Here is a 9,966-nt window from a genome sequence, read left to right on the forward strand (position 1 = left end):
AGATCGTTTAATGTTGTTATGTCTTTGTTGTTAATCACTGCTTATAATTGTATCTAGCTATTTGAATTAATGCATTTAGCCTTTTTAACCTTGGTAAGCCTTGACCTGGACCAGAAGGTTGGAAGGGGTGAGACCTGCAGTGAACAATAGAATGCTTTAGTGAGGGTGGAAGCTAAGCTAATAGTATTTTAGGGCGAATTGAGACCGGAAGGAGATATTCGTTGCCCCTTAGACCGACACATCGACTAATATGTGACCTTAGCTGTAATTAACTGACGTTCGTTGATAACCCGACATCCTAGTTTTCTCTCTTTCTTATTAATTTCTCTTATCATTAGTTCTCTTCCCTTAATCTTGTTTAGTTTAGTTTTATTCAATTCAAAACCCCCAACTGTGATGTAGACAGACCGAATAGACAAGTAGATAGTGACCGCCTCCCTGTGGAGATCGACCCTACTTAATGCTAGCTTTTGTTAGTGTAACTAGGTATTTTATTTTTGGTACCTGACGATGGTATTAAACTTTGGCGCCATTGCCGGGGAGGCAACTATTTTATCTGCTTGTTTTATTGTTCTCTGTCTTTAGCCTCAATGGATTTATTCCTTGAGGCAGTTCTCATCTTTTTCTTTAGTGCTGTTTTGATAGGTCCTACAAGTCCTACCTAGACAGTTCTAGGTAAAAGATCATCAAAGGGAAGGCTTGAGTACCTTTGACCTCCCACCTATGTTCCTTCCTATGGCGCAGCAGGTGGTTTACTTTGGGAGATGTGGTGCTGCTAGGCACAATGCAGCTGTTTCCTTAGCGGAAAATGACGAAGTCTATGCGTTCATGCAACGTAGAAAAGCTAGCCATTCCAATGTAGTTGTGCCACCACATCTACCTTATCAACGAGGCTATCAAAGGCCTCTGTTTGTCTGGCCACTGCAACAACAAGCTTGATGCGTGTATTTTTTATAAGGTTTTTACCTCATTTTTACACGCATTTCCGTATTATTTACGTGGCATCTAGCTACAAATACCCCCGAATATTCTACTTTGGTTCGTTTTATGTAAATTGCAGGAATAAGCCAAAGAGGAGAACAAGGAGCCGGCGCTTGGAATCTATCACTTTGAAGACGCGTGAGCTAGTTTCGGAAGGTGTTTAGTGCCTGAACGTACCAAGATAGCTCGATCGACTAATTTTCTAGTCGATCGAATGCTTTATATACTGAAGGTTACTCGATCGAGCAGTCCCAGTATTCAATCAAGTAGGCAATACAAGGAGTTACTTGATCGAGGAGGATTTTCGTATACTACTAATACAGTAGACTGCGTAACTCTTCCTCATTCACTTTTCACTAGAAAAACTTCTACTGCTTCTTGATTTTACTTTCCTTCTACCCTTTTGCTACTGGGGCTCGACTTGTATTCGGTATTATTACTCTCTTTTGATTCTTGTTCTTATACTTAATACAATTAGTGCTTTTATATCCCCTCATCCATTATTTTGCAATTGCTTATTTTGTTTACATCTTATTCTTATTATCATGTTTAATTTCTATCGATTATATGTTATTCTTGTTGATACAATGGTGATGCATAGCTAATTCCCTCTTGCTAAGGCGAGGGGATCCATGATTATTGAGGAATAGTAGTTGCCATATTAGGTTAATGCTTGTGTAGTCTTTGTTATTAATCGCTACAGTTAATTGTATCTGTCTAATTGAGTCGACGCAATTAGACATTTTTATCATTGTAAACCTTGACCTGGACCGGAAGGTTGGAAAGGGTGAGACTCGTAGAGAACATTAGGGCACTGTAGTGAGGGCGGAAGCTAAGCTATCTGTGCTTTAGGGCGAATTGAGACCGGAAGGAGATATTCACTGCTCCTCAGACCATACTTGCATTGACCTGAGACGTAGATTACTTGACTGCATGATCATGGTGAACCGTCTGTCTTAGCTGTTTTTCCTTATCTGTTTAATCCTTTTTCTCTGCCTTTTCTCTCTCTTATCCTTATTAGTTTAGAACAACAACCCAATTAAAACCCCCAATTTGGTTACCGTGACGAACTTAGACAAAGCTGACATTTTCCCATCTCCCTGTGGAGATCGACCCGACTTCCCTAGCTATATTAGTTAGATCCAGTTTGTTATTTTTGATAGGTATACGACTGCCCTGTCAAATTTTGGCGCCGTTGCCGGGGAGGTGGCGCAATTTTGTTGCTTTATTTGAGTTTGTCTCTCGTCTCAAGGAATTTATTCCGTGAGACTGATCTCATTTGTTGCGAAGTTTTTGATTAGTTTTGCAGGTTATCCGTTCTATAAAAGAACATCGTCACACCTCCTTTGCTTTGTAAATTCTATTTGCTAGGATGCCTAATATAGCCAGCCATTCAGAGCCTAATGTGGATTCGCTTCCAAAAGGTTTCCTATTACCCACTACTGAGTCGGAAACCTTTGGAATCCACCCATCTTACATACAGCTGGTCGAGAGAAATCTCTTTAGGGGGGTACTTGAAGAAGATCCATGCAGGCATATAGAACTGTTTACAGAGTATTGCCCTACCATTCCTCTTGCTGCTAGGCTGACACAGGATAAAGTGAAGGGAGCTCTCTTTCCCTTTTCTTTAGCTGATGATGCCCGGGAATGGTTGAGGGATTTTGATAGGGAGGCAACCGGTGTAACCGACTAGAGTTCCCTTGCTTTGGCCTTTTACATGCGATATTTCCCACCGCAGCGCACTAATGCCTTGAGAGCTCAGATTACTTCTTTTGAGCAACTACCTACTGAAGATTTGGATGGGGCGTGGGCGAGGTTCAAGAAGCTCGTCCGTTCTGTGCCTCACCATGGTCTCAAGCGTTGGTTCCTTTATACCCAGTTCTACAACGAGTTATATCGAAACCAAAGAGCTATTCTCGATAGTGTAGCTAAAGGAAGATTCACGAAGAATGCTGAAGATGACAAAGGGTGGCGCCTTATTGAAGAGATGGCTATTCATGTTTCAGAATATGGAAATCCCCGAGGTAGTGAGCAAGTTAACGAGTTGGCAACAGCTGCAGTGGAAAGTCCTAACAAAAGTCTAGGAAATGTGGAGATTACGAAAGCTGTGAGTGAAATCGCACAGGTCTGTTCAATCACTGAGCATGTGGAGATATGTGGTAGATGTGGCATGGAAGGGCATGACCCTATTGATTGTCTGGAAAGTATAGAGTGCGTCCGTAGTTATCAAAAATACAAGCAAGGGGTCCCTTTCTCTCAATTATACGAGGAAATGAAGAATGTTTCTACTCTTTCTACGCCGGCACCGCAGCCGGTCTCTCCTTCTACAAATAAGGAAATTGCCAAACTGAAATCCTTGATGTTGAACTTAACACAACAGTTTGGGGAGAAATGTAACGAGAATGAAACTGTTATTGTGGAATTAAGAGAACAAGTCGCGCAGCTAACACTCGCGAAACACCAAGCCAACATTCTACCGACATGCGATCCGGTTAATGCCACGAATCTCCAAGGTGGCCTTACTCATGAGAGGCCACAAGTACCAGAAGACGGGGTTTTGACAGCTGATAATGCCCCGGAAGATGATTTGTATGAGTTTTTTGACGAAATCCTTGCTACGTGTTGTCCAGACACTCGATCGAGTGAAAATTCTACTCGATCGAGTGAAATAATCCATCCTATCACTCGATCGAATGATAATTGTGGTCGATCGAGTAGTGCTCAAATTAACGATGCTCGATCGAGTGATATTCTTACTCGATCGAGTGAAATAGCTGGAGAAATGACTCGACCGAGTGAACAAAGTGATTGATCGAGCAAGCCTGAAAAAGAGATCACTCGATCGAGTGAAGAAAATGGTCGATCGATCAAACTCCAACATGAAACCACTCGATCGAGTGAGGAAAGTACTCGATCGAGTACCAGAAGCAGCGGAAACCCTATTTTCCTATCTAATTCCGCTACCGTGTCATCTTCCCTTACTGTGGAGACGTCACGCACTGATAAAGGTAAAGAGAAAGTCGCGGGTTCACTAATTGCTACCAGAGTACCCTTTCCGAGCCGTCTGAAGGACGCGAAGGTCGAGCGACAGTACGGTAAGTTTGTGGACGTTGTGAAGAACGTCCCGGTAACTGTCCCTTTTACCGAACTCGTTACCCAGGTATCTACTTACGCTAAATTTATGAAAGATATTGTGACGCGTAAGAGAGAGCTAAGTGAGTTTAAGACGGTTTCATTTATGGAAGAGTATAGTAACTTACTTTTAAATAAGGCTCCGCCTAAAATGAAAGACCCGGGTAGCTTCTCTATTACCCGGGTAGTTTAAGACGGTTTCATTTATGGAAGAGTATAGTAGCTTCTCTATTACCTGATTTAGGAGCCAGCTTCAGCGCCATGCCCCTATCTGTCGGCAAGAAATTGAATATGGGTCATCTTAAATTGACTAACATTACCCTACAGATGGCTGATAGATCTTTTAGGAGATCCTTAGGTGTCTTGGAGGACGTGCCTGTGAAAATAGGCAAGTTCTTTATACCAGTAGATTTCATTGTTTTAGACATAGCTGAGGACACCCGGACCCCAATTATCTTAGGAAGACCGTTCCTTTGTACAGCTGGGGCCATTATTGATGTCAAACAAGGGCGTTTGACTCTTGCAGTAGGCGATGACGCGATCACTTTTAGCATGCCTAGCACTTCGGCTCGGCCAATGATAGAGGATACTTGTTATTCGGTTGATATTATTGATGAGTCTATTTATGATTTCTGGTCGGGTTCTTCGACCCACTAGAGGCTCTTATGCTTTTGGATGAGTGTGCAGATAACCTAGATGACGATGATGCTGTGTTGGATTTTCTTATAGATGATTTAGATGAGCGTGAACTCACCGACGCTGAGGGAGAACAAGTGGAACAGATGATCAGTACTGTTTGCTCCATTGAGGTAAAGTGCCAGAGCGTAAGCCTCTCCCCTCTCATCTAAAATATGTTTTTTTAGATGATACTGAGCGATATCCAGTCATCGTTAGCGCTAAACTTGATAATGATCAGCTGACTTCTTTGTTAGGTGTGCTTAAGAAAAACAGGAAAGCTTTGGGTTATTCTTTGGACGATATCAAGGGGATTAGTCCCGATATTTGTATGCACATGATAGAGCTGTCGGAAGATCACAAACCTTGCAGACAGGGTCAGCGCCGGCTGAACCAGAAGATGCAAGATGTTGTGATGGCTGAGGTAATGAAGCTGCTCGACGCAGGTATTATCAATTCTGTTGGTCATTCTAAATGGGTGAGTCCAGTGCAGGTAGTCGCGAAGAAAGGAGGGACTACCGTGGTTAAGAATGATAAGAATGAGTTAATACCCAATCAAGTAGTGACTGGTTGGCGGATGTGTATAGATTACAGACAGCTGAATGCCGCCACCAAGAAAGATCACTTTCCCCTTCCTTTTATTGATCAAATGGTAGAAAGGTTAGCTTCTCATAAATTTTTCTGCTATGTAGATGGGTATTCAGGGTTCTTTCAGATCCCTATTCACCCAGACGATCAAGATAAGACTACATTTACTTATCCTTAAGGCGTGTTTGCTTATCGCAGGATGCCTTTTGGTTTATGTAATGCCCCTGCCACCTTCCAAATGTGCATGATGGGGATATTTTCAGAGTTTATCGAGTCTATTATGGAAGTTTTCATGGACGATTTCAGTGTTTATGGAAGTGATTTTTCTAACTGTCTGTCTAACCTTGATAAAGTGTTGTAGCGCTGCATCGAGGTTAATCTCGTGCTTAATTGGGAGAAGTGCCATTTCATGGTCAACGAGGGAGTTGTCTTAGGGCACTTAGTTTCTGATAGGGGAATAGAGGTTGATAAAGCAAAGGTGGAAGTGATTCAGCAATTACCACCTTCTGTTAATGTTAAGGGGGTCATAAGTTTCCTTGGCCACGCCGGCTTCTATCGCCGGTTTATCAAGGATTTCTCAAAAATTGCTAAACCACTTACACAGCTGCTACTTAAGGACGCCCTTTTTGTGTTTACTGATGAGTGTCTTTCTGCTTTTCACAGGTTAAAGCAGGCTGTAGTCTCTGCGCCGATCATACAGCCTCCCGACTGGGACTTGCCGTTTGAGATAATGTGTAATGCCAGTGACTATGCACTAGGAGCGGTGCTAGGCCAAAGGAAAGACAAAGCTTTAAATGCAATTTACTATGCGAGCCGAACTCTGGATGAGGCTCAAGTGAAGTACACTACCACTGAAAAAGAGCTACTAGCTGTAGTTTATGCCTTAGAGAAATTTCGTTTTTATTTGATTGGGTCAAAAGTTACTGTTTTTACTGACCATGCAGCTCTGAGGCACCTCCTTGCTAAGAAGGAGGCTAAACCATGGCTATTAAGATGGATACTCCTTCTTCAGGAGTTTGATTTGCAGATTAAAGATAAGAAAGGAGCTGAGAACGTTGTAGCTGATCATCTGTCGCGACTGTCGCGACAAGAAGGGGAAGATTCTTTACCTATTGATGATTATTTCCCTGACGATACCTTATTTGCTGTATTATCATCTATTGTTAACCAAGAGCCTTGGTATGCAGATATAACTAACTTCGTTGTCAGTGGCAAGCTGCCGCATGACCTTTCTCATCAGCAGAGGAAGCGTTTTCTGTATAACGCTAAGCAATATTTTTAGGACGATCCTTATTTATTTAAGGAATGTGCAGACGGTCTCTACAGACGGTGTATTCTGCAGTGGGAGGCCAAAGTAGTCCTGGAAGGCTGTCACTCCTCTTCCTATGGTGGTCACCACGGTCCATCGCGCACCGTGGCTAAGGTACTTCAGTCAGGTTTTTACTGGCCTTCTTTGTTTGCTGATGCTAAGTCTTTTGTTTCAGCCTGTGATGCTTGCCAACGATCAGGGAACATTTCAAAGAGACATGATATGTCACAAAATGGTAACTTAGAGGTTAAGGTTTTCGATGTCTGGGGCATTGACTTCCATGGACCGTTCCCGTCTAGTAAAGGTAACAGGTACATTTTAGTGGCTGTAGATTATGTGTCGAAATGGTTTGAGGAAATTGCCTCACCTCATTGTGATGCCAAGACCGTGATAAAAATGTTTAAACAGGTCATATTTCCCCGTTTTGGTGTCCCTAGGGTCGTCATTAGTGATGGGGGAATGCACTTTAAAGAAAAGAAACTAACTTCTATTATGTCTAAAGTTGGTGTCCAACACCGGCGTAGTTTGGGGTATCATCCCCAAACTAGTGGTCAGGTTGAGGTCTCTAATCGCGAGTTGAAAGAGATCTTGTCTAAGGTAGTTTCTAAATCACGGAAGGACTGGAGTCTTAAATTAGAAGACACATTACGGGCCTACAGAACTGCCTTTAAGACACCAATTGGTGCATCACCTTATAGATTAGTTTATGGGAAATCATGTCACTTACCTGTTGAGTGGGAATGTAAGGCTTGGTGGGCAATTCGAGAGCTTAACTAATCCTAAGTTGTATGGTCATAATCGTCTTTTGCAGCTAGATGAGTTGGAAGAATTTAGGCTTAACGCCTATGATAGCTCGCGCATTTATAAAGAAAAGACGAAGAGATGGCATGACAAAAGAATTCTACCTCGGGAGTTTCATGTCGGGCAAAAGGTGCTGCTGTTTAATGCCCGACTGCGATTGTTTCCTGGCAAGCTGAAGTCCAGGTGGAGTGGTCCTTAGACGGTGACCGCTGTTACTAGATATGGATCCGTTGAGCTAGAAGGTCCCGAGGGAAATCTGTTCAAGGTGAATCGGCAATATGTGAAGCATTATCACGAGGCAAATGAAGCAGATAATCATGTTGAAGTCCTGTACTTCGACGATCTAGAAGCGCCAGTTAATTGATGCCAGAAAGGTCGTGCGGGACCTCTTAAACCTGCGCTCTTCGGGAGGCAACCAGTACTATTTTATTGTATTTTTGTTGAACTTTTTATTTGCCTTTAGCTTTTTGTTGAACTTTAGACACTGTTTTATGCACCCTATGTATTTTCCTTGATTTTGATACGTGTTCTGCAGGTACAGTCACTCGATCGAGTAGTTTTTCTACTCGATCGAGCACTTTTGAGATCATATTCACTCGATCGAGAGATTTCAGTACTCGATCGACAAGCTGCATAACCCGGATCACATGATCGAGTAACAATTTGCTCGATCGAGCACCTTTTGATGCCATTTCACTCGATCGAGCTATTCCAATCCACTCGATCGAGTGGTTTCTTCTTCCAGCCGTTACTTTTTGTCTGTTGAACTACTGCTTGACTTCTTTAGACCTCCCATGTTCATGGTCGGTTTGGGGAGGTCCCTCTTCATGACGTTTTGTAAGTCTTCCGACTCCACTTATCCTTCTCTCCTTAGTTTGCATTTCTTTCCCTATCTTTGGTACAATGAGGGCATTGTACGGTTTGGTTTGGGGAGGTATGCATCCATATCTGTGTCTGCATATTTTCTTGCATTTTCGTTTGCACGTTTATTTATTTTCGCATGCATTGTCGCTTTTAATTCGAAAATCACATAAATTTCAAAAAATTTCACGTTTAATATGAGTCGGAACGTTTGAACTTTGACGCTACATTGAATCCTTACCTCAGCCTTGCATTTCCTTTGACATATAGTTGGCCTGATTATGTGCATGATCTACGAGCATTTGTTTCTCTCCTATCTGAACAAATAGACTTGACTCACATATCGGCAAGCGACATTACATTCTTAGGTTAGAGCTTTATAAACTGGTGACATTCATGACCGGTTTCATTTAGGATGTGAGTAGTACTCTCTGTAAGGCATGTAACATCAATTTGCATAAGCATGAGTCTAGTCTTCTTAATACCTGTATGCATTCGGTCTGTGGATGGTGACACATGTTAGGAGAGACAGTTCCCCTTTATTTCATTCTACCCATGAGCCCCACATAACCAAATTGCCTTTTGTCCTTTTAGCTACATACTATAATTTTTCCTACCCTAGCCGAGCTAGTAATGAGTAGTCGTTGGAATGCTTTGTCATTAGTTTGGTTACTTTTATCCGAACTCGGAGATGGTGGAAGAATTGAAGGGAATGAAAGAAAAAAATGATGGATGAAAATGAAAAAAAAAGAAGAAGAGAAGAATGAAAAAAATGGAAATCAAAAAGAAAAGAAAAATCAAAAAGTGCGAGAATTGAGAAATTGTATAATGATTTTCACTCCCATGTTTTACTTATATTTTATGGGGAGTTGACAAGCTTTTGGTGTATTGTGAGTTGAGTGCATTGAATTGGCACCATTTTGATTTGTTTTATTGAGTACGAAGTTGGGACGTGGTTCAATATTTGGATTCGTTGTTGTCAGCCTGGCTATTAACCCCACATATCCAAATTCATCTTAGCCCCTTCTTACCCATTACCTCACTTACCCAAATATAATTCCTCGGCATGTGTCTTGGTCATTAGTATGGTTGGAATGCGTATGTACGGTTGTAGAGACTTTATTCATGTTAACTGCATACATGTTCTTATAGGTCGAGTTAGGTTAGTGTCTTTACTTCTTTCTATCTTTCACATATATACTCACCTCGTGTCTACACTTGAGCGATGAGCGACCTGTGAGAGTCCGATATCTTTTGAGTCTTGCAAGGTCGACGGTTCACTAAGTTTGAAACATTGATTTAACTCGTTTGCACTTATCATTTGCCACTTTATTAGTTGTTGCATTAAACTGGTTTTGGTGGGTGATTTGTAGCTGATGTGTTGGTCCCGTTCCACTGTTTATTCTTAGTTGCATTCATAGTTTCCTTGGGGACAAGCAAAGCTTTGGTTTGGGGAGATTTGATGCGTGTATTTTATATAAGGTTTTTACCTCATTTTTACACGCATTTCCGTATTATTTACGTGGCATCTAGCTACAAATACCCGCGAATATTCTACTTTTGTTCATTTTATGTAAATTATAGGAATAAGCCAAAGAGGAGATAAATCGAGCCTAAAC

Source organism: Silene latifolia, chromosome Y, assembly GCF_048544455.1.
Source record: "Silene latifolia isolate original U9 population chromosome Y, ASM4854445v1, whole genome shotgun sequence".
NCBI classification, from domain to species: domain Eukaryota; kingdom Viridiplantae; phylum Streptophyta; class Magnoliopsida; order Caryophyllales; family Caryophyllaceae; genus Silene; species Silene latifolia.